At 43.0% G+C, this 25716-nt stretch overlaps 1 non-coding gene across 1 annotated transcript; it reads right to left on the bottom strand.

Moving 5' to 3' along the window:
* Positions 1-20382: 20382 nt before the first annotated feature.
* LOC126178635 (5S ribosomal RNA) lies at positions 20383-20501 on the bottom strand. Its single transcript, XR_007536520.1, has one exon. It is a non-coding gene; the product is annotated as a 5S ribosomal RNA (ribosomal RNA).
* Positions 20502-25716: the final 5215 nt, after the last annotated feature.

Genomic DNA, 25716 nt, shown 5'->3' with positions numbered 1-25716 from the left:
TATATCTGCGTCTAAGTGTGGTTATAATTAAGCTTCCGCAACTCAAGATGCTGCCATGGAAAACGATTGATCGTGGGACAATGAAACTTTGTGGAACCATTTGTAGGGACACACGGAAGAAAAATACCAAAAAAAACCACTGAGAGAAACACGTTTTAATTTCCACATGAGAGAGGGAACCATTTGTTAACTGTGTACAATTTTTACGTTTCAGCGTACAAAAGTTGCTTATTGTGACGACCATCTGTATCCACGACAGCCAGGAACCTCACTATATAGCTCTACCGCTGTCCGAAACATCTCAGGCGGGATGTTCGCTACCTCACTCGCGAAGTTCATCTTCAACTTCGAAAGTTTGTTAGTGTCAGGCTGATAAACCTATCCATCAGGTAACTCGAACTTCCGAATCATGCTCTTCAACCCCGGAGCGGGAAGAAGACCTCTCCATATTCCTTTAATGAGTCGACACTCTCAAAGAGTAACAGGACTATTGCTGTTGTCTTGATAAAACATCTTTATTAGTAAAGCCATGCTAACCGTGTCCAGACGAATTCTGACTGCCTTCAACTGTTATGCACACTGATTCTTGTGTTTCAGCCCTAAGTCGTCGTACCAATGCTGGCATCTAATGGCAAGTTATGACACTAACACTGCCTACAACGTAAATCCTGCTGTGCACAATGTGAACATCATTCTTGTACATTTGGGCACCCACACTTTCTACACAGGCTCAGGCAGCAAAATTTTAATTATAATCACCCTGTACATTGACATCCATTGTTCCGTCGCAACGACATGCGCCGGGACGAAGATTACGAACGTAACTGCACAGGAGGCTGTGAGACGACGTCAGCCAATAGCACGTTGACTAGTACGTCACCTCGACAGGAGCAGCTTCTACAAGAAGAGAATATAAGCACCGCTTCTGCCAGCCGGGGCCGGACAGTAGTAGAGCGGCTCTAGCAGACCCGGAATTTAGAAGAGCCGTCATCCTAACTGTTACACGGATAACTGTGCATTAGATCAGTTGCTTACACAGACATTGTATGTAGCGAAGGACATTGATTATTTGAATGTCACCCATCGCTTGCGACAACATTGTAAACCAAAATTAAGTATTGTCAATCTACTTTATTGCAATATAAACCATTAATGTGATTTTCTTGAATTTTTGTATAGCTATCCGAGAAGGCAGCATCCCTTAGGCATCGTATAAGAGACTAGTGGGCAGGAGCCCACACCCATGTTTTTCAAACCGCAGTGAAGTGCATATTAGAGGGTGGTAAGTACTAGAGTTTCATCCCGTTGAAATCTCTTATGGAGTGCGAACAGTATGACATTTAAAATTTCTCCTTGCGTGCTTTAATTTGTACACATAAATGGCAAAACCCTCATTAACTTATCATCGCCCAGCCCAAACCTCTAAGGACAGAATCTTGAAATTTGGAGAGGGTTCCAAACTGTTTGCTGTTGGTGTCAATTTACAAGGGATTTTCCGAAATTCTACCCATAAGGAGTTTTAAAGGGGACTAAAAAATTTTTAAAATATGCCACTGTTAAGGTAATTTTGATTCCAGAACCACGAAAATTGGTATTTGTGTCTCGGTCAAAAAAACATGTATCAGCATTTTTGGAAATTTAACCCCTGTGGCGGTGAAATACTAGAAAATGTAAATGAAGGTCTTTATTTTCTTAAGAATGTATCATTTTTAAGAAACTAGTAAAGTGTTTTTAAAACTGTATCTCTCAAACTGGTATCTGACTTCTCGGTGTACCGAGCGAGATGGCGCGGTGTTTAGTGCACTGGACTCGCATTCGGGAGGACGACGGTTCGAACCCAGATCCGGTCATCTTGATTTAGGTTTTGCGTGATTTCCATAAATCGCCTGTGGCTAATGCTGCGATGGTGCCCTTGAAAGCGCAGTGCCGACATTCTTCCCCATCTTTCCCTAATCCGATGAGACATGATTTCGCCATTTGGTCCCCTCCCCGAAATCAACATACCAACTTCTTGGTTACAAATGAACTAATAGGCATTCGAACGTTTTCGGAAATTCATCCCGTAAGGGGGTAAATTAGAGGATGAAATAATTTGTGAAAATGTTTCATTGTGAAAGAATTTTTATGGCTAAATCTTTGAAAATCTGTGTTTGACTTCTGAGCTAGAAATTAAAAACAATATGTTTAAATGTTTTCGTAAATTCAACACCTAAGGTGGTGAAACTGAGGCTGAAAACTTTTGAAAAAATATTTAAATCCATTTAAAAAATTAACCTATGAAAATTGGTATTTCATTTCTCAGTAAGAGGCAAGAAAATGTGTTAAGGGATGAACGTTTCTACGGAAATATCTCCACTTGAATGGAAGAGGCATGATGAACAAAGACCTTGGCCTCCAGCTACCACAATCGCTTTTCAGTCAGAAGCACACCTGGGAAAGGCCATGCTTCTATGGCTTTAATTGGCCCGAAAAATTAACAACATAAAAATTTGATTAAAAATGAAAGAAGGGTAAAACAACTCTGTGCAGACCATACAGTTTACGCGAGCGAAGTAGCGGGTGTTAAGGTAGTTACTATGACATTAAACCAAGTTCCTCTATAGGAGGCAGTAAGTGCAATGATAAATATCCATAAATGCTGCCACAATAGTATTACAGTTACAGGAAGCTAACAGAAGTCTCTAACTATTCTATGGCCAGAATGAGGGTTCAACACTGATAACTGAGGCACAGGAAAACAGTGAGAGAACAATTTATTGAGAGAAGCAAAGACGTACGTCACGATTGTATTGCTTCGAAACGACCGAGATAGTAAATGCAGAAAACACTGTTCTGGATTACTATCTCTTCATAGCCAGGTAAACAGTACAGTGACGTTACGTTGCATATTTACAGCTGTATGCTTAACGAATTAATCTCGCATTGTAAGTACTCAGTACCAGCTGATAATTAAACTGAATAACCAGACCGTTAGTTACTAATGAATATATCTTTATTCTCATGTGACACAGTTTATACAGAGTTGACGAACAAACTAACACTTGCCTACCGCTATAGAAAATCTGTATTCGTACACAATTCCACCTCGTATAACATTCCACCATTAGTTATTAACTCATCTAAACATAATAGTGACCTGCATCGCTTGACACTTGTAGAGCTGTCTAAAGTCTACGTCAAATTATTATGCCTTTATTGCAACACCCGTCCTATCATATCCCACACATGCTGATGAGAGGACACATTTGGCTAACGTGTTGAAACCATAGTCGAGTCAGCACCTTGTAGTGTCGATTCTGTAAATCGAGAAGTGTGGTCATGGTCGTAGTCTGGATCTCACATTGTAAGTGTGGCAGTCGAGTGAGTCTGATAGCATTCATAAGGTATCGTGCAGTGTCACAGCAGTATCGGAACAGGCTTGGGGAATGATGAGCGTTAACTACTAAATCAGCTGCGCCGTTGAGGTACTGCTGTACACAGGCAACGAATCCGTGTTGCCGGAGTGACGCGAACCTCCCTTGGACAACGAGGTCATTGCAGACATTGCTCAAGCCTGGATTATTCCAAGGATAGGAGGGATATCTGCCGTGACCTTTCAAAGGATCTATCCTGGCATTTACGGAAATCACTGGGAACCTGTATCTGAATGGCCTAATGGGGACCTGAACCTTAGTCCTCCCGAATGCCAGTGCAATGTGCTAACCACTGCGTCGCCTCGCAACATCATAGGCTCAGTACTGTCTTCCATGCAACCTAGGAACACTGAAGAAAAATATAGTATATAGACGGAACATGCTATCCACACACAACTAGACGAGAAATCATATTCTGTTACGTTATCTACAGTGTTGACCATGCCAGTGGTGCATGTACAAGCTTACTTACCAATGAGTGAATGCGAGGAATGTTAGATGCTAAATATGTTTAAATTGCTAATATTTAGCAACTTAGGGTCGGAAATTTTGTCCATTGTAACAGTGGCAGTGTAATCAAAAACTTTTTTCGCTTGTATACTTTCTCGCAAATTTTATTCACCATCAGCGTGCTTTTTTGTAAATTATATAATGCAGATAATTTCTCGTATCCCCAAAGTGAAAGGTAAGTTACGTAAAATGTATTTTTTCTTGTGGGAAGGCGTGCCATTCCCCAGCACGAATCCGTCCGGTGGTTTAGTGTAGAGGTCTGGTGCGCCTGCCTGCCTGTGGAAGGTTTTGATGGCTGTTTTAGATCTACCTCGGCGAATGAGGGCTTGTTCCACCTCAGTTACACTGTGTCGGCGATGCCTGCCTCCTCGTACGTGTACACCACAATTACTCTACAACGCAAACATTTGGGGTTACACTCGTCTGGTATGAGACCTTCCCGGAGAGGAGAGTGGGGCATTGGGGGCCGAAACTCACAATAACCCTGGGTACGGTGTGGGGCGATGGTGGGGTAGGTGGACTGCTGTGGCATGTTGTGGATTGAGAACCACTGAAGGCTCAGCCGGGACAAAGCCTCCGTCGTTTCTAGGTCCCCGGTTCAAAACTTACACACATACATACGTATATACAACATGACGTGCCCTTAGCGGCCGGCACTGATACGGCGAGAGTAGGGTTGGGTTGAGACGCAAGCCCCAGTGTGCTTTACAGTAGCAGAGAATTAACGCTTCGCCACGAAGAACACCAGATTTGAACCTGTGTGATTTCCGGCTGTGGGGTTACCCGATTGACAGGGTTTGTCAACGGGACACTTGCAAACGTTGACGGCTGAAGAACAGCATAGCGAGTGCGATAGCCAACATCCTACCTGAGAAGTTTAGGGCAATAGTAGGGATATCTCTGATGCGATTTCTTGCTGTCGTGGATAGAGATGGTAATTACAATGAACAGCTTCTGTAACCTGGAACGTAAACATGGTACACAATTAAAATTGTTACTCTCTCATGTGAAAATTAAAATGTGTTTCACTGAATGGTTTATTCGTTATTTCTCTTCCGCATGTCCTTAAAAATGTTTCCTAAAAGTTTCATTGTCCTACGATCACTCGAATTTCTAGCAGGTCCTTTCACGTAGAGAAAGTTTAATTATAACCAGCCTTTATTTTATCAGCTATTTACGGACTGCGGCCCATCACACTATAAGCCATCACTGCAAATTTGAGACTGAATATCCCCTAGGCAGTTAAGTCTAGTCTTAAGTGCTCATCACATTACGAGCAGCTAACCGCGTTTGTTTACTTTGTATACAAATCTGTCCCAGTATCCTGACGACTGAATTTAAATATCAAGCAAATAAAATACTTCGTTTCGAAGTTCGATTCACGCGCTCGGTTAAGAGCTCACTATGTTATAGTAGTAGTAGCAGTAGTAGTAGTAGTAATAGTAGTCGTTGTCGTAACAACGCTGGCGATGATGGTAGCATTAGCAGTACTAATACTAATATTTTGCTTCCTTTTTAAACCGTAGTGTTGTATTTATCTGATGTAAAAACGTACGGCAGACACTGACACTCGGGATATCATCCGAGTAAATTGATCCTGATAAATTCTGACCAGTGGAATCAGCCGAGACTGTCGATCCTCATACAATGTACACAGAAAATAACAATACACTGTAACTTATGGTAAGGTGTATCAAATGCAACAAATAGGAACTCATTCAGTGCTTCTCAAACAGAGCTGTAAAGTGTTTGTGAGTTCTGGTTTCACACACCACAGTAAAGGGATTTCTTTGAGTACACTGGACGCCACAAGGAGACACCAGTCAAATACCGCGTGACATCGGCTCTAGCCGACTTCATTCTCAGAGTCTACAGGTGTCTACACGTACGTCGTATCCTTCTAAAGCCGCTCATTGACGATTAGTTGCTACAGAGCTACCAAACTTCGGGAATGCTGATCGCTAAGTTTCACGTACTTTTTCAAATAGTGACAGGGGTTTCCTATGGTGTTACGACCATGTCATTTAGCGAGCCATTCGAAGTGCTGTACGATGCCTGAATGATGGTGAAATCAGGAACATATGAGTGCAACCCCGTTAACAGGGCTTTCATGAGGTATAGGCTGTGATTTTAGCTTCGATTGCATGAAGAAATCTGATGACAAAACTATTGATCTCAACCTGTATTTATTGGTTGAAAATAGGCGAAAAGTGACAGTAATACACTTAATCACTAATTCCTATTGTCCTTTTAACACATCCACTGATGATGGTGTGCAAAGGCACACTGTGTGTGGCTAACGAACCCTTTCAGACCTGAATTTTATTTTTGGAGGGAGTTAACTTTTACTTTATGTGGTAATTCTCTTAGGCGATTTTTTAATGATTGTAGATGAAAGATCTATACAAAAACATATACCGTTTTCGAAAACATGCTTTGTATACTTGGCTTCATTTTATGCACTAATATATCTAATTACGAAATATTCTGTACTATAATAAACGGTAAAATGATCATTCAATAATTACCGTGCAAATAAATATAACAGTAGTGAACTATACAGTGAAGTTTAGTGAATCAACCACATTCGAGTATTCTGGTGGCCACGAGATGCTGCGTTCTGCTACATTGACTAGTTGATATTTTGATAGTGATGGCCAACTGTTAACAGCACTTGTGCATGATGAAAATGTTGAAAATTCACAAATGTGTACCTCAAGTTTCTATTGGAAATAAATACGTCTGTTGCAGCTATGACACAGTAGAAGTTAATGTACACAATTGCCGGCCGTTGTGGCCGAGCGGTTCTAGGCGCTTCAGTCTGGAACGGCGCGACCGATACGGTCGCAGGTTCGAATCCTGCCTCGGGCATGCCATGTGTGTGAGGTCCTTATGTTAGTTAGGTTTAAGTAGTTCAAAGTTCTAGGGGACTGATGACCTCAGATATTAATTCCCATAGTGCTCAGAGCTATTTGAACCATTTTTTGTACACAATTGCAGCCAGAGGATCGTAAAGGAGGTTTAAAGTATGATGGATTTTTGCCCTGAAAACAAGTAAAATAATTTCTAACCTATCGCAGTGGACAAAAGCACCACAGATGGCGTTATGGAGATAAATACCATTTTTAGCCATGCGTCAGATATTTCTTAATCTGTTGCATGATGCTTCTGAAAGTGATCTGGTACACTTGAAGTAAAGGACTGAATTCAATCTTTAGGATTTATTCACAGTAGTTTTACATGAAGGAAATTTGAGTTGAGTATCAAACAAGTTTCCTAAGTGCAACTGTCCCTTGTGAAATGAAAACTTGACAATAATTTCGTAGACAAAGCGATCAGCATGAGGCGTAAGGGGGGATGTGCCTCTATGTGAACAAAGGAGGTGATTTTGTTAGCTTGCTAGGTTGTGTGTGATTCAACATGCTGTAACAAAGATAAGCGTTTATGAGGGCAAAGAACAAGGTAGAAAGTTGCTATTACTCACTCACAGAAATTCACGATGCTGATAAACTTGTAATTTCCTTAAATGATTTGCACGGGAAGAGAATAGAGCGACAGAGAAATTGATGCTAGTTACAGTTATTGAAGACGCGCGGGATTAGCAGAGCGGTCTTAGGCGCTGCAGCCATGGACTTTGCGGCTGGTCCCGGCGGAGGTTCGAGTCCTCCCTCGGGCATGGGTGTGTGTGTTTGTCCTTAGGATAATTTAGGTTAAGTAGTGTGTAAGCTTAGGGACTGATGACCTTAGCAGTTAAGTCCCATAAGATTTCACACAAATTTGTACATTTTTGATCACACAGTTACTGAAGCAAGAGGACGAACACACTGGTCGACTTAAAACAGGACGGCTTTAAATATTTTGGCTTACGTCACACTGGTATAAATTTGAGCAATGTGGAAAGATTTTTGTTGACTGAATTTTAGATACCAACGCGCCCTGATCATGACATAACTAATTGTATACCAACAAGCAGTTTCACTGCATCTCACTATCATTGCTTCATTGTACAGCTTCTCAGGGTGCCCCACCGCCCGAAAGCATATCCAGCGTGTCGAGGCCGCAGTTTGTCCCGTATTATACCGCCCGCCGTTCGCTCCTCGACAGCCCCGAGATGACGCATCTTTCGGCGCGCATTCCGGTTAATCAGATCCATAGTTTCCTCGCAACACAGTGGTCCCATCGGCTCACAACAAAAGCGTGCCCTTGCTAGTCCGTTTTAACTGACATCACCTAATTACGTGCGGCTACAGAGAGCCAGCTGAAGTCCTCTGCCACTCCTCGTGCTTTGATTATCCCCCCCCCCTCCCCATTCAGGTTTTACCCTGTGCATTCCAAAGGTTCAGCCTCCGTTTCTAAGCTCGTAGAGAGCAGAAAATTCATCTTAGCCCACAACCAAATTAACAGAATGGATTTCATACAAGGTAGTGTGTGTTCATGAAATAGAGGCTGCTGATAGCAAATAAAACACATAAGCCAGGGATCACTTCCTGTAGGCATTGGTCCGAGTGGAATATGAAAAAGATTGCATACAAAAATTATAAAATAACGTACCTAGTAGATAGGATATACTCTGATGAAAGATGTAGTGAAATAGACGTACGTCTTTCACTGTTATTACCTCAGACTAGGATAAAGTCCACGGCCTACTGATCATGTAGATGCAGAGTAAAGTGCAAAACTTTACGTTAATGATATGGTGAAGCAGTAGGCCCTGGCCATGGCACAAACTCACCACCAGATTGTTACGGAACCCCAGTCTGAAGCCACACTAACTATACACTCCGGGCTAAACGACGGATTGAGCAGTCAGTGCACTCGACACATTGTATAATTTGAAAAGTGGCGACATCGTGACTCCTCAGGCAACAGTACGCACGTCCAGTCACCTGCTGTCCATTTCCTATGTTCTATATTAATATGGTATCGCATTTCCTATGTTGGTTAGCTCACTGTAGACCTGTAGCTCACTATGCCGCAGTCAACTGTGGGCTTTTACATGGCACACAACTCCAAATGTCAGTTGCATGTCCATTTCGCAATGGGCGCACGGAATGTAGTTGAGATGCGCCTAGTTTCACTGACTGCAGCAATTCCTGTCAGGTTTGAAAAATATTGTCATTAACAAGGCGTGACGTGTTTACGAGCACTGTTTGCAGCGCTACTAGCAGAACCCTTCACAATTCGACTGCGACGGGACAAACAGCTTGCTGTGGACAATGTACATTCAAGTATTTTCGGAATGGTTAGCTGAATAAATATTAATTGGACGCACACCATTGCTTTCGAGCCCAAGTCATTCTACGATAGTAATCCATGAGCCCTTTTATATCGACAACAAGGACGTAAAAAAGAAACAACCATAAAATAAATGATTCGTATGAAGGTTAAACGTATGAAAATGATCCAGTGGAATAATGAGGTAGTCTTCAATCGACTGGTTAGAATATTAACAAGAAGTTGTGGTGATGAGGACACAAATATGTGTGACCAATGGCCTCAGAATTGCAACGACTTCTCGTTATCTCTGTAAATATTTTTACTTTCGTCATGTTTTCAGTGAGGCATAAGTTGTAGACTCGTCTTACAATAAAATGGTTAAGTAAAGCTCCTTTACAGTTCAGTACAATTATTACGTAATTTGTAACTTGCTTAGCCATATAGTGAGAATGTACTTTCTGTTTTGTGACATGGTCACTAGGCATAGGACGACAGTTGTAAAATTCGTTGTGATGTTTATAAAGTTGTCATTAAAGACATACATATTTTAGAAACATAATGCAAACATTATTTCCTAGTGAGATACGACTGCCGCGCGGGTTTAGCCGAGCGGTCTGGGGCGCTGCAGTCATTGACTGTGTGGCTGGTCCCGGCTGGGGTACGAGTCCTCCCTCGGGCCTGAGTGTGTGTGTTTGTCCTTAGGATCATTTAAGTTAATTAGTGTGTAAGCTTAGGGACTGATGACGTTAGCAATTAAGTCACATAAGATTTCAGACACATATTTTGAGATACGACACAATTAGCAAATTTCGTTATCACCTGCAGAAAGTTAAGAGCAGTTAGCATCCCTTGATTCTTCTCATGCACGACAACGTTGCTTACAGTCTGTAATGCGGTTGAGAACTGAGCTGCCCCATCTTCACCCTCCCCCTTCCGCCCATCCCTTCAAGACCCTGACCGGCCTTGTATGAGGCACGCAGGCGCCGTAGCCGTCGGAGAGAAATGGATTCCTCCCCCTCCCCTCGCACTTCCGGGACATCCACGCTGTCGCCCGCCGGATCGTTTATCTGTGCTCTAGAAGAGTGGAAAAGACGCAGAGTAAAACATCTTTTAGAAATGGAGATAAGACGTTTGCAATGGGCCAGACGAGGGGACAATTGGATTGCTCTACCGGACGTGAGACACTATGTCAAATGACGATATGCTGCTTGCCAAGGGAAATAATGCTTGCAGCTAATGCCTTTTCAGCGGCTGCGCGTGCTCTCCTGCTGAGAGAAGCGTGGGAAAAACGCGCTGAAGCGGAAGGAGGTTATAGCAGCTGAGGACGCGGAGATGACAGATGGACGGGAACACATGATATCCATTCTTGATAGACGACATGGAGGTTGCCCAGTGTAGGAATTCTAGTCACAATAAAGACTGCGTGGATTCTCCGTAATTACAGTGAGAATCTGGAAATTGTCGGTGGTACGAAAATGTTTAACAATCATAGTGAACCTTAATGTTATTACTCATAAAAAGATATGAGCTAGCCAATCGAAAGTATACCCACGCACAGGAACTTAGGTCTTCAGGATGCAAAGACGCCGCCATGAAAGGACAACTATGACTGAGAAGGCAACAGCGGTACTCGCTATTGTGCGTCTGAGCCGGGTATCCAGCGCACGTAGCAGCTAAAAGCACCCATTTTCGGCCGCATATGCGCCGCAAGCCCAAGGTATCTGCGCCAGCCGTCTGCAGCACGCCCGCTTGCTCCCCTCACGCTGCTACGAGACGCCGCTAACCGTCTGCAGAGCACCGTCCTCCGCGCTGATAACAGTCTGAAGACCTTCCGGTAAAATACACTACACCTCTCATTGAAGTCCGCCTACCAGTTCAGTTTGTCTTATAGCAACCATATTTAAACACCCTGGTAGTAGCTCCGAGAATTTTATAACTGATAATGGACACATTATTGCCGCTTACTTTGAAAGATTTGTAAACTTACGAGTAATTGTGGTCCAGAGTCGTAATGATCTTCTAAAAATACGCATTTATGACTAATTACCTTAAACTCTTCCTGTTGGGGCTAATCCTGTTGGGGCTCCTAATAATTTTACTGAGTGTGCTAACGCCGCCCTCGAATGCTATTTTCATTTTTATTTTATATGCAAATGCCACACTCATCTTCCATTTCATGCACAGGTTCAGCCACATTAATGTGACCGCCTCCTACGTTCGACATGAACGTGCCGTAACCGGCTACAAACGGCAGATGGCAGCACTAGAAGTCATGAGTACATAAAGAGTTCCATGGGGATGCAGATAATAGTGGCGCGGTTGTCGTAATGCGGAAGTAGACGATTTATCTCATTTCAAAAAAGGGCGCTCTTGGAATACATTTTACAAATATAATGCACAACTCAGATAGCAAATTTCTTTTCATCTACCTAAAGTTAAGGTGAGTTAGCATCCCCTGATTCTTTCCAACCACAACAACGTTGCTTACAGCCTGTAATGAACCTGTTGACTAAGATTAGACCGCCACCTCCCTCCCCCCCCCCCTCCCCAGGACTCGGACCGGCCATGTATGAGGCACACAGACGACGACGGAGTGTAAGTGGGGAAGAATTAGCGAAATGGCTAAGTTCTTGTCATCTGCGAGGGGTGTCCAGAAAGAAAGTTCCGATCGGTCGCTAAATGGAAACCACAGCGAAAATCAGAAAATTTTGTTTGCAAGAGTTAGATACACTTTCCAGATACTTCTCTACATAGTTTCCTTTCCCACTTAGACAATTATCGGAGCGTTATTCCAAATTTCCAACTCCATCGTCATAGAAGGCAGCCGCTTGCGCTTTCCGATAAATCTCTACGCTGGTCTATAGTACGTAGCCTGCGTCCAAGTGTTGTCTTCGTATCCAGCGTTTCATGTGAACAGACATGATACTTAGGACGAGAAAATTAGGGCTGTGTTGTGAGTAAACGAACACTTCCCATCGAAAAGGCTGCAGGAGCGTCTTCAGTGCTACGGCAGAGTGCGGCTGACAAATGCCATGAAGAAAGAACAGCGTGGCAGTTGTGTTAGGTGGGCTGCATTCATTAAGGCGAAGCCTCTCGGCGGGCCCTCCTACTTGGCGGGAGACATCGTTATTGTGGGCACCTTTGATCGCTCACAGTGCGCTCACAACTGAAAAGAGCATCTTGATGCGATCGACAGTCATACTAGAGACACTACACAACACATCTGTGCAAAGCTTCATCGGGTTTTCACTGTGGTGTCGATCATGCGACCGATCGGAATTTACTTTCTGGACGACTGTCGTATAATCGGCGCCACGGCAACTGTGGTGAATCGCGATCCTAAATTACGAGGACGAATCACGGCTGCGGAGATGTGTACTGGCGAATAAATGTGCAACTGTGGGCCAACTGACCGCCCAGAAGGACCAACGGACTACCAACAGTATCTTCGTCAACAACCGTTCAGCAAAAGCTACTGCTTACGGGCCTCCACAGCACCCGCCTCGTTCGTGCATGCTCCCATGTTGACTGCTGTTCATCGGTGACAAATACTGGAATTAACATGCGAATATCGCAACTGGTCGTTCACTGATTGGCGACAGGTGGCCTTTTCAGACAAATCAAGTTTAATGTTCCATCTGACATATAGACTAGGCGTGTACGGCGTGGAACATCTGAAAGGGAACACTCTGTAACAATCGTCGGAGTGGTCCAGGCCGCAGGAGGGCACTTTACCCTCTGGAGAATATTTTCGCGGAAATCCCTTGATGACCTCGTTATTCTGGAAGGCACAATGGAGTAAGACAATTATGTATATATCGTCAGGGATCATGTCCACCCTTACATGCAGACTGTTTTTTTCTCGACACGATGGCATCTACCAGCAGGACAATGCAACGAGTCACAAAGCTTGCCGTCTACGTATGTAGTTCGAAGAGCACCAGGATGAGCTTAACGCACTCCCCTGGCCACCAAACTCCCCGGATTTAGATCCAGTCTAGAGTCTGTGTTCAATAGTTGCACTTCTATTTATTCGTACACATCTCCACAGCCTTCGTCCAATCCTGCCATCTGTGGACTGTGGTACGCCAGAGTCGGTTTCGGATAGCACCATTTTGCCGTTCTTGGTATACTTTAATCACGGCGATAAGCCATTTCGGAAATGCTCCCACCCTTGGCTCGAAAGCCAATGATGCTGCACTTCTGGACAGCAGATAAAAAGTTTCGTTTCCGTATTACGACAACGACTGCACTTGTTAAAAACCATCTAGATGCCGAGATCGCAGAAAGACAACCGGTTTCAACAGTATTAGTTGTCACATTGATGTATTAAACATTTTTTGTAGTCAAATATGTTCATTTTACGCTTAACCTCATTGGATAAGATGTCAAGTGGATAAAACTCAGCTCATTTTAAACATCTGTTATCGCTAAAATATTTAACAACACACAGCCCCTTATCCAAAAGGCCACGTCCATACACATACACTCCTGAAAATGGAAAAAAGAACACATTGACACCGGTGTGTCAGACCCACCATACTTGCTCCGGACACTGCGAGAGGGCTATACAAGCAATGATCACACGCACGGCACAGCGGACACACCAGGAACCGCGGTGTTGGCCGTCGAATGGCGCTAGCTGCGCAGCATTTGTGCACCGCCGCCGTCAGTGTCAGCCAGTTTGCCGTGGCATACGGAGCTCCATCGCAGTCTTTAACACTGGTAGCATGCCGCGACAGCGTGGACGTGAACCGTATGTGCAGTTGACGGACTTTGAGCGAGGGCGTATAGTGGGCATGCGGGAGGCCGGGTGGACGTACCGCCGAATTGCTCAACACGTGGGGCGTGAGGTCTCCACAGTACATCGATGTTGTCGCCAGTGGTCGGCGGAAGGTGCACGTGCCCGTCGACCTGGGACCGGACCGCAGCGACGCACGGATGCACGCCAAGACCGTAGGATCCTACGCAGTGCCGTAGGGGACCGCACCGCCACTTCCCAGCAAATTAGGGACACTGTTGCTCCTGGGGTATCGGCGAGGACCATTCGCAACCGTCTCCATGAAGCTGGGCTACGGTCCCGCACACCGTTAGGCCGTCTTCCGCTCACGCCCCAACATCGTGCAGCCCGCCTCCAGTGGTGTCGCGACAGGCGTGAATGGAGGGACGAATGGAGACGTGTCGTCTTCAGCGATGAGAGTCGCTTCTGCCTTGGTGCCAATGATGGTCGTATGCGTGATTGGCGCCGTGCAGGTGTGCGCCACAATCAGGACTGCACACGACCGAAGCACACAGGGCCAACACCCGGCATCATGGTGTGGGGAGCGATCTCCTACACTGGCCGTACACCACTGGTGATCGTCGAGGGGACACTGAATAGTGCACGGTACATCCAAACCGTCATCGAACCCATCGTTCTACCATTCCTAGACCGGCAAGGGAACTTGCTGTTCCAACAGGACAATGCACGTCTGCATGTATCCCGTGCCACCCAACGTGCTCTAGAAGGTGTAAGTCAACTACCCTGGCCAGCAAGATCTCCGGATCTGTCCCCCATTGAGCATGTTTGGGACTGGATGAAGCGTCGTCTCACGTGGTCTGCACGTCCAGCAAGAACGCTGGTCCAACTGAGGCGCCAGGTGGAAATGGCATGGCAAGCCGTTCCACAGGACTACATCCAGCATCTCTACGATCGTCTCCATGGGAGAATAGCAGCCTGCATTGCTGCGAAAGGTGGATATACACTGTACTAGTGCCGACATTGTGCATGCTCTGTTGCCTGTGTCTATGTGCCTGTGGTGCTGTCAGTGTGATCATGTGATGTATCTGACCCCAGGAATGTGTCAATAGTTTCCCCTTCCTGGGACAATGAATTAACGGTGTTCTTATTTCAATTTCCAGGAGTGTATTTCTCACAGATGTACATGAAAATGGTCTTTTGGACAGTGTGCTGTGTGTTTTAAGTAATTTAGTGCTGACAAACGTTTACAGTATGTTGAGTTTTATCATCTTGACATCTTATGCATGAGGTTCAGCGTAAAACAAACATCTCTCACTTAAAAAAAAAATTAAATAAAACAATTTGCCATTCAACACTCTCATAACAAGAAAATTCAACGATTGCACTGCTTCCCCGCGATATCCTGAGACGTTTTATGTGTCCTTCACAGCTAGTGATGCCACCTGCTGTTTGTGAGTGGTTATTTCACGTTAATGTCAGACGTTCGCGTCGATCACATTAATGGACAAAGTACCTCCCATTGAGAAGAAGGAAATAATGTGAATAGTATGTAATAATTTCATGGTGGTCCACAGTTCCATCTAGGACATATTTGTATTTAACTAGCGACCCGGCGCAACTTCAGATGGGTAGCATCTACGGCTGGATGACAGGCCCGGCGTAAAAATAATAACTTATATACAAAAATTTTCCTCGTGCATCAGTCTCTCTAATAGTGAAACAGCATGAAAATCCCCAAAATGCTTCCTGAGATTAGCATTCACGTACAGACAGAAAAACGTTGTATAGGACTTTATAATATTTATAGATATACATATTCCACTCGTTGGTCTGTGCGCTCACTTCATACTCTGTTTGACTGATACTCCTTTCAGTCGCTTCCGAACATTGATTTACTGCACAATGCCGTTAACGTGGAAGAACTGAAGAGAAAGTTTTTCGTCGCGGCACTGGTGCTGTAGCAAGAGTTCTCAAGGAGACTGAAGGCACGAGGTCTGTCGCTGAGGGTCATGAAGGGAGGGGACCATCAGTTACCGGAGCGATGGGAGGATGGAGGTCCACGCCTCCTGGGGCTGTTTTTCTTTTTGTCTCGGTCTGCAAAAGGCGAACAGTTTCCGTGGCTCACTGTCAACCCGTGCCAAAAGTCGGATCAGAAAGCGACCTAAACCAAGAAACATTACATAAGTTATTTTGCTGCTGTGAGGTAAATATGGTACATTTACACTCCCTTTGTTAAAAGGCAGCGACGAGATTATCAAAATCTCGATATCTTGTTGAAGCGTCAACTATGGGAGAATTTTCATAGCGTTTTCATTGGTCACATGTTTGTAAAATTAAACAGGTTTTTGGATGAATTTTCATAGCCAAGCTTAGGATGAGGTTCATTAAACTGACCATCGTTAGGTACAGTTTAGCAAAACAGTATTTATTTCCTTGAAAGTAATCAAACTAATTAAGACAAATTAATTACTGATTGGAGGCAAATATAGTGTCTGAATTTCCACGGGGAAAGGAAGAGAGGGAAATGGCCAAATGGGGTATCCAATAGAAGAGCGTGAATTATAGTTCTACAAAAAAAAATATAATTGCATGAAATAAGTTAGGGTTACTAAGAAAAACTTAATTAGTCACTTAAGAGGAAATAGGAATATTTCGCTAACAGCTGCTGCTACATAATTATAGGAAGAGTCCAAAATACGCTTCAAGGCCTAGCGATTTTGCACGTAAACAGCTGCATTGGTGAGGATGGGCACCACTGTTGTGGACTGGCCGTGTGTATCCAACGGACATCCAGCACTTCTTAGTCTACCAACCGGCCCTTACCGGTGACCACCCCAGTTACTGGTAACACTGAGGTGGCCCACTCACCCGTAGTCGAGTGGGAGGTTGCCTAGGGGCGTGGTAGCGTCGAAAGACTTCCCAGGGGCAACCTCTGAGCCTGCAAGGTCTGGGCAGTCACAAATGGTGGAATTGTTGCTAGCTGGGAGCTCCAATGTTAGGCGCACTATGGGGCCCCTTAGGGACTTGGCTGCCAAGGAAGGAGAGAAAGCCAGTGTGCACTCCGTGTGCATACCGGGTGGAGTCATTCCAGACGTTCAAAGGGTCCTTCCGGATGCCTGAAGAGCACAGGATGCGGCCAGTTTCAAATGGTGGCTCACATCGGTACCAACTATATGTGTCACTTTGGATCAGAAGAGATTGTGAGATTAAAGCAGAGATCACCATTTGCTGAATTGTCGACATGACCGTTTCCGGAGCGTTGACACAGAGCAGTGGCGTAAGACTTCCCAGAGGACAGCACGTATGGCCTCCACGATGCAGTCTCTCGCCCCCCCCCCCCCCCAGCCAGATGCAGTCGCTTGTCCTGTTTCAGAGGGAACCTGTGAGCCTTAATGGTCTGGGCAAACACAAAGGGTGGGATTATTGCTAGTTGGGATCTCCAATGTTAGGTGCGTTATGGGGCCCCTTAGTGACATGGCTGCCAAGGACGGAGAGAAAGCCAATGTGCACTCCGTGTGCATACCGGTTGGACTGATTCCAGACGTTCAAAGGGTCCTTCCGGATGCCTGAAGAGCACAGGGTGCAGCCAAAAGCAAGTGGTGGCTCACATCGGCACCAATGATGTTTGTCACTTTGGATAAGAAGAGATTGTCGCTGGTTTCACGCGGGTAACAAAAGTGGTATGGGCTTCCAATATTGCTTACGAGATGAAAGCAGAACTCACCATTTGCAGAAGTGTCGACAGAACCGTTTGCGGACCTTTGATACAGAAACGAGTAGAGGGTCTGGGACAGAGACTCAGATGGTTCTCCGAACATGGAGACTGCATATTCCTCGCCTTGCGATTTTGTGGGCGGTTCTTTAGGTTAGAGGGTCTCGGGGAAATACAAAAAGGGCTCCAGGTTCAGAGGGTGCAAGTCGAAAATAGGAATATGACAAAGGAACCATCGGTATCACAGTTTTAAATCGTCATAACTGTGTTGGGGAAGTACCAGAGCGCAAAGCGCTAATACAAAGCACTGGTGCTCAAATCGTTATAGGTACTGAAACCTGGCTGAAGCTGGAGATAAGTTCAGCCGAAATTTTTGCGAACAACTTCACGGTGTTCCCAAAGGATAGGCTAAACATAGTTGACGGTGCCGTGTTTGTTGCTGTTATGGGTAGTTTATCTTCTCCTGAAACTGAAGTAGACAGTTTCTCAGAGTTAGTATGAGTAGAGGCCATTGTTAGCAACCGGAATAAAATGATAATTCGATCCTTTTACCGACCTTCAGGTGATATAATTGCTGAAAGGTTCAAAGAAAACTTGAATTTAATATCAAATACGTCCCCGACTCGTACAATTATAATTGTATCTTCGTTGATCCGTTATGGATCGTGGGACGACGGCTGGCATGAAGTTCTTGATGCAATAATTTACTAACAGCCGTATGTATTGTAGAATTTTTTTTATTTTATTAACTTCTATGTGCTACCAGTTTCGGCATTACATTGATGCCATCTTCAGGTCATAGTCGTAAAATCGATATACACGGAAGGAGCCATATAACTGGATCCGTGAATGAAATCGTCCTACAACAGCTCTTGGTGGCCAGGCGACAGAGACTGTTGAGCTGTTGTAGGATGATTTGAATCACGGATCCAGTTATATGGCTCCTTCCGTGTAAATGATTTTACGATTATGACGAGTGGGGCCTGAAGATGGCATCAATGCAATGCCGAAACTGGTAGCACATAGAAGGTCATAAAGTAAAATAAATTTCTACTATACATGCGGCTGTTGGTAAATTATTGCATCAAGTATTATAATTGGAGGTGACTTTAATTTAAGTTGGCAAATTATTGCATCAAGAATTATAATTGGAGGTGACTTTAATTTACCCTCGATACGTTGGCGGAAATACATGTTTTATTCCGAAGCTACGCATAAAACTTCATACGAAATTGTGCTAAACGTATTCTCTGAAAATTATTTCGAGTTCATGTGGCTACGCGAATAGTAAACGGTTGTGAAAACACACTTGACCTTTTAACAACAAATAATGCTGAGCTAATAACGAGCATCAAATCGTATACAGGGATTAGTGAACACTGGTTGTTGTACCAAGACTGAATATAGTAACGCCAAAATCTTACAAAAATAAACGAAAAATATACCTATTCATAAAGGCAGACGAACATTTTCTTGATGCCTTCCTGAGAGACAATCTCCACTCCTTCCAAATTAACAATATAAGTGTAGATCAGGTGGGACTTGAATTCAAAGATATAGTGTCGACAGCAAATAGACAGATTTATGCCAAATAAATTAACAAACGACCAACCTGATCCCCTTGGTATACAAAACGAGCCACAACATTGTTGCAAAACATCGAGAAGAATTGCAAACTCAAACGAACGCAAAAGTATCCAATGATGGCAATTTTTACAGGAACTCGAAATTTAGCGGGGACATCAATGCGATATGCTTATAATAATTTCCACAAAGAAGCTTTACCTCAAAACCTGGTAGAAAATCTAAACTGTTTCTGGTCGTTTCTAAAGTATGCTAGCGGCAAGATACAGTCGGTGGCTTCTCTGCGCGACAGTGCTGCGAAAGCAGAGTTACTAAACACAGCCTTCCGAAATTTCTTCACCAAAGAAGGCGAAGTAAATATTTTAGAACTCGAACCAAGTACGGGTGCCAACATGAGTCTATTAGAAGTTGATGTCCTCGGAGTAGTGAGGCATTTTAAATCACTTAATAAGAGCAAGTCTTCTGGTCCAGACTGTATACCAACAAGGTTCGTTTTAGAATATGCTGCGGCAATTTCTCCATACTTAACAATCATATACAATCTCTCGGTTGACGAAAGATCCGTACCCTGAGACTACAAAGTTGTACAGGACTATGGTCCATATAGTACTATATGGACTTCCCAACTATTTGTGATGGTATTTTGTCTTTTTAGTCCGTTTAAGTTCATGACATAGATTTTACAACCTAATGATGGGAGCATTGTCTCTTGAAACGCGTTGTTAAAATATATGTATAAGAATCGCGGTTGAATGCTAACAGTGATAACCAACAAATTTATGACTCTATGAGAAACAAGGATAAGATTCGGGACGAATGGATGAAAGGGAACGGGCAGATGAAAAGGAAATCGAAGAAGAACGGAAATGAAGAAATTAACGAAACAGTGTGGGAACGTTTCGTAAGTTCGCGGGAAAAGAACTTGCCTTTATCTGGACTCATGTAGCAGACAGAGTGTTGGGTTGTTTTGGGGGAAGAGACCAAACAGCGAGGTTATCGGTCTCATCGGATAAGAGAAGGATGGGTAAGGAAGTCGGCCGTGCCATTTCAAAGGAACCGTCCCCACATTTGCCTGGAGCGATTTAGAGAAATCACGGAAAAACTAAATCAGGATGGCCGGAAGCGGGACTGAACCGTCGTCCTCCGGAATGCAAATACATTACAGTGTGCAAATCACAGCGCCAACTGGCTCGGTAATGAAGGGGAGCCAACAGCACCCGGTCTTCGCAGGCGGTCACCCATCCAAATACTAACCGGGCCCGATATTGCTTAACTTCGGTGATCGGACGAGAACCTGTTTATTCAACATGGTATGGCAGTTGGCAGAGTGGGGCTCAAAGTCACGAAAGAGCATGGAATTATGAAGTTTAAGGCATCCACAGGATGGCTGGACAGTTTCAAAGCTAGGCACAACATCTTGTGGAATGAAGTGTGTGGGGAAGTCAAGAATGTGCAGGAAAGTTTAGCATGAGAGTGGAAGACTATACTGTCCAACTTAGTTGTGAATTGGGACCCGAAAGACGCGTTCAGTGCCAATGAAACGGGACTGTTTTATCGCACGGTGCCTTCAAAATCGATAGGATGAAAAGTGCACCAGCGGAAAAATGCCCAAGGAAAGACTCACTGTAGTGCTGTGTGGAAACATGTTAAGTGAAATGGAGAAGCCACTGGTGATTGGAAAGGGACCATAACCACGTTATTTCAAAAACATAGACGTCAGTAAGCCTCCAGTCACAAGGCGAAGCAATAAAAAGGCGTGGATGGTGAGTGGTCTTAAGAAGGAATGGTTTGCCTCTTTCAAAGCAAAAAAGAAAAAAGGAAATCACAAGTTCTCCTTTTCCTAGACAATGCAACCAGTCACCCGAAAGTAACCTTATCAAACGAGAAATTGGCTTGGTTCCTTCCAGGTTCAACCAGCCTCACACTACCCATGGACCAGGGGGCTATTTACGCATTCGAGTGTCAATGTAGGCGATGACTAATGCAATGTGTTGTTCTTGCAGAAGCCGTAAGTGCGTTTGCTCTTGCACGGTCACTTTCTGTCCTGGATGTAGTAAATTGGATTGGCTTGGTAGTAAAGGAAATAAAGTCCGAAACTGTCACCAAGTGCTTTCTACAAAGCGTGGTTTGGGGGTCAATTAGAAGACACTTCTGTGACCATCGATCTTCAAGAACACTGAAAATGCGAAACATTTCATGTAGTGCAGATGATTACATTGGAAGTGACGCCTTTCTGTCAACTCACTCCACTTTCACTTCAATAACAGATTTAATAGAAATCCGCAACACAGAGAATGATGAAGAAAAAACGAAGAAAGAAGGAGCAAAATGATGTCCCTAGAAAAATTAATACGCCTGACGAAGCCATTGCGTGCATAAACGGTATTGTGCAATTTTCAGCAAACGCAAATTCTCCCAACTTGTTGGAACTATTGTATGGTTCCAAAAAAATTGCCTAGAAGAAAACAACGGTGAACAGAAAATGGAAACAACTTTCTCTCTTTGATAAGAGGCGAAAAAAGTGAAATGTAAAGCAAATAAACATGGGAATAATATGTATGTACATACAATAAAAAACGAATTTAAAGTTGGATTTAAATATAGAAATTTCGTGTTATTTATCAATTAGTGTAATAGTCCTGTGTTCTCTTGTCCAATATACAGTATATGAACATCTACAGTGTTGGGTTTAAGGTACGTAAATACGGGTATATGCATAATTAAAAGAAAATACTGCACTTCTGAGCATAATACCTGACAAATTTTACGTAGCTCATTGAGTTTTGTGTAATCCGGACACTTGTCCAATTTCGAAAATTATTTTCGTCCCACGCGATTCAGTTTTGAGCAAGTTTTACTGTACAAGCCCAACGTAATCTGACTGCTGTACACTGACAACATGACTTCCAATAATTAAAACAAAAGAATGGCCCGAATTGCAAGAAATCCTAACAATAATACAAATCTAAAAATATATGTAATTAAAGAAATCTCGAACTACCTCCAACTCTGATAATTGCCTAAACTCATTTCAATCATGAATACCGGTAGTGGAAACCCTCATTCTTTTTTATAAGTCACTTACCTCACAGAAAATCGTAACACGAACTACACCAATTACAGCACGTAGCAACAGCGGCCAGCTAAATAAAAAGATTCTAACTAGTATAGACTTTAACTACGAGGAAGCAGGTGGTTATCAAAAGAATGATTTTGCTGTAGAGTAAACAATGTATTTAGAAAATTTTATCTTATTCATGTTACATCCAGTTCCAAAAATTATATTGTTGTCAATATTTCCACTACCCAAACGTTATCAGCCACAAATCAATACATCCTTTCCCTGCATCTTCTCTTATAAGAGATTTCATCTCACTTTACATTGCCTAACAACACAGTCTCCAGTAAGAAAAAAAAAAACAGGTCCATACACTTCTCTGTCTACTCGTTAACTGATATTCCGCCCACAGAAATTCTTGCCGAGGGTGCAGAGCGCTGTCAGCGATATTAACACAATCTATAGCGCTTCCAACATACAGGCAGGCTACTAACACGTGGAAGGCTTTCCGCAACGTTGAAGGAATAGAAGCACGTTCAGACGATCTGAGAAGGGAAATGATCTTCCAGGAGCACGAATTTACTTGAAAGACTACTGAGCAAATTCTTAGCAGACACTGACACTTTTCCGACTTGCTGTGTTTGTGATTGCCAAATCTTTTGACATCTTTTGTTACCACGTGTAGACAACAGTAGGCTTCGTAAGCTCTTGGCAAATAATAATATATCCGTCGATGACAATGGAACATTATGCACACCATGCTATCAGTCATTGATGGGCCATCGCATTCCTTCTCAAACAGCGTGGATTAAATGGAATTGCAGGAAATACTGTCTCTCGTCACTGACTTGTCCTCCGTAGAAAAGCGACATCTTGCATTATTCCACGGATTTATCAACATCCAAAAATATCACGGAGTAATCCAAACAAAGCAAAAAGGGGCATTCTGTTATTTCCAACAAACCACGGAGGACTTATTCCAGCAGTAGCCAAGTAAAAATTGCTCATTATAACTTCTAACACAAATATTGGGTCAGTAGTAAAAGTTGTTTCACTTGGTGTTCAGTAATGCACACGTATTGACGTGTTTGCAGTTTAAATAATCGTACCTAATCGTAAGTTCGAATTCTTCATACACATCACGGAGCCATGTGCGATATAACGGAAATCATGTACAGCAAGTTAGGTGCCGATTAAGGACTTAATGTTCAATATTTAACTTACAATTTTCGAATTGTAAAGAGTGCTAAACATGGCAATAAACGTGGCATACTGAACACACAGCTATCTAATCAGCAGAGTTACAAGTTTTACTAAAGACGTAATCCTTCTTAGTAACTTTATGTCGCACCTAAAAGAATTTAGAAAATGCCAAGCAATATTCTGGATGAAGGCATTATCGTGATCGCAAAAGATTGTCATAACTTCATATCAATTGAAAGTTCGACATTCCACTCGAACAATGCAGCCAGCCGTTGATTACGCCAAGAAGCACAACCATCTGTATGCCAATGGTTCTGCCGTCCGTTACGAACAACTGACTAGTTCTGCGAATGATATGCGAGTTAATAAAATGTTGTCTTCAAAGCCGTTGTCAAAGTGAACGAAACAAAAAAGCAGGGAAGCTGCCGATCGCTGTGTTAGGGAACGCATCTCATGAGAGTAGGAGCAAGAAATATAGCTACTCATATTTTCAAGCATCCACTCATTAGGCAAATCACAACATAAACGGAAAATTCTCTGCTTTCTCCTAATCCATATACTTTTGACAACAATAGAATACCAGCTGATATTTAAATCTATTGCTTTTAATGCTTTCTGAACAAAACTTAGAAATTAAAAAAAAGAAAAAGAAACGTAAATGTTTCGCGAAGTCATTTGCCTACAATTAAGAAGTAAAACAGCTCAGAGAAACATTTTGCTTATATTTTGATACATATTTGAATGACGCTTGAAGTAATGTACAGAAATGAGGTGCCGATTGAGAATTCAAAGTTCCGTGTTTAATTTATAATTTTCGAATTGTAAAGAGTACTAAAGGATATTTGTATGATGGGTCGTGAAGACCATGCAGTTTGCTTTTGAGTAGCGTTGACATATTTCTGTTATCTATGCCAGAAGGTGTAAAAAAAGTTGCAAAAATTATTCAGTCTCAAGAATTCAAAAGAGAATCTTACAAATATCAGGAAGGAGAATGCGTGCAGTGTAACAAGTAATGTTTGCCTTACAAACTTCGCCGTCATTATGGTTTTTCCTTATTTTTTTCCGTTGATATGCGACAGCTTTTTTATTGCTCATTTGTGAGTATTAAGTAACGATGGGTTTCCACACGTGTTTTGGGACTTTGTACGTTTTTACGTTTTGTTTTATCTCTGTTTGACTTTCGTATATTCCCTGGATGATGCATTTAGACCGAAACAAGTCGGAATAAATACGAAGTTACAATACAGCACTGTGTCAAGCTTTTTATACAGAATTATATTTCTTGACTCTTAAATTTTATTAATTTTAACTTTAATTTTATCCCTTTTGGTTGTAGTTAAGAATATGTCGGTTTTCACTTACAAGCTACATACAATTGCCGTTTCAATTTTAATTACTGCGTTAGGTGCCCAAAATAGTGTACGATGACCTCAGACCGAATAAACAAGAAAGTACTGCCCACTGCATGACATGGAGCACAATGGTCGCACCAGAGTGTTTTGTAGTGGATATCACATACTTTGAGCTGAATGTGTAGTTAGAGACGGTTATGAAGCCAGCAGACATGTTGGGTCACGATGTTTCAATTTGAAACAATGTTTCGTAGTAGAGATTTTAGTGCCTCTGTAATTGGATTAGCATGTCTAGTTAGTAAATTATGTCAGGTCATGATGTGCGTATCTGTGGCGTGATCATAGGGGCGCCGCGCGGGATTAGCCAAGCGGTCTCAGGCGCTGCAGTCTTGGACTGTGCGGCTGGTCCCGGCGGAGGTTCGAGTCCTTCCTCGGGCATGGGTGTGTGCGTTTGTCCTTAGCATAATTTAGGTTAAGTAGTGTGTAAGCTTAGGGACTGATGACTTTAGCAGTTAAGTCCCATAAGATTTCACACGCATCTGAACATTTTTGAACATCATAGGGGCACTATATGAGAAACGTTGTTCATGCAGCATGACTGACAGGTAACACGAAATTGTTTGCAGTTACGAAAAATGCTTGAGTATCCATACTTAAATATTCGTCCTCTCTAATTCATAACAAGTCTTGCATGAACACATAAGCACTTTGGGTAGAGGACAAGGCGATTTCAAGGTGGTTGTGGAAGATGTGATGTAGTAATGAGTCGTTACTATGCGACTATTTAACTATTTCTTGCAGTACTTATTGGCTAAACTAACGATATGTGTTGTTTTCAAAAGTTTTATGTATATAAACTGTATGTATGTATACGTTTGGAAGATAATCATTAACACGTGTAACGCAAAATTTGTAGCGGAGCAACA

The sequence above is a fragment of the Schistocerca cancellata genome, chromosome 3 (genome assembly GCF_023864275.1).
Source record: "Schistocerca cancellata isolate TAMUIC-IGC-003103 chromosome 3, iqSchCanc2.1, whole genome shotgun sequence".
Classification (NCBI taxonomy): domain Eukaryota; kingdom Metazoa; phylum Arthropoda; class Insecta; order Orthoptera; family Acrididae; genus Schistocerca; species Schistocerca cancellata.
Note: the sequence above shows the minus strand (reverse complement) of the source record. Positions and strands in the feature narration are given on the sequence as shown.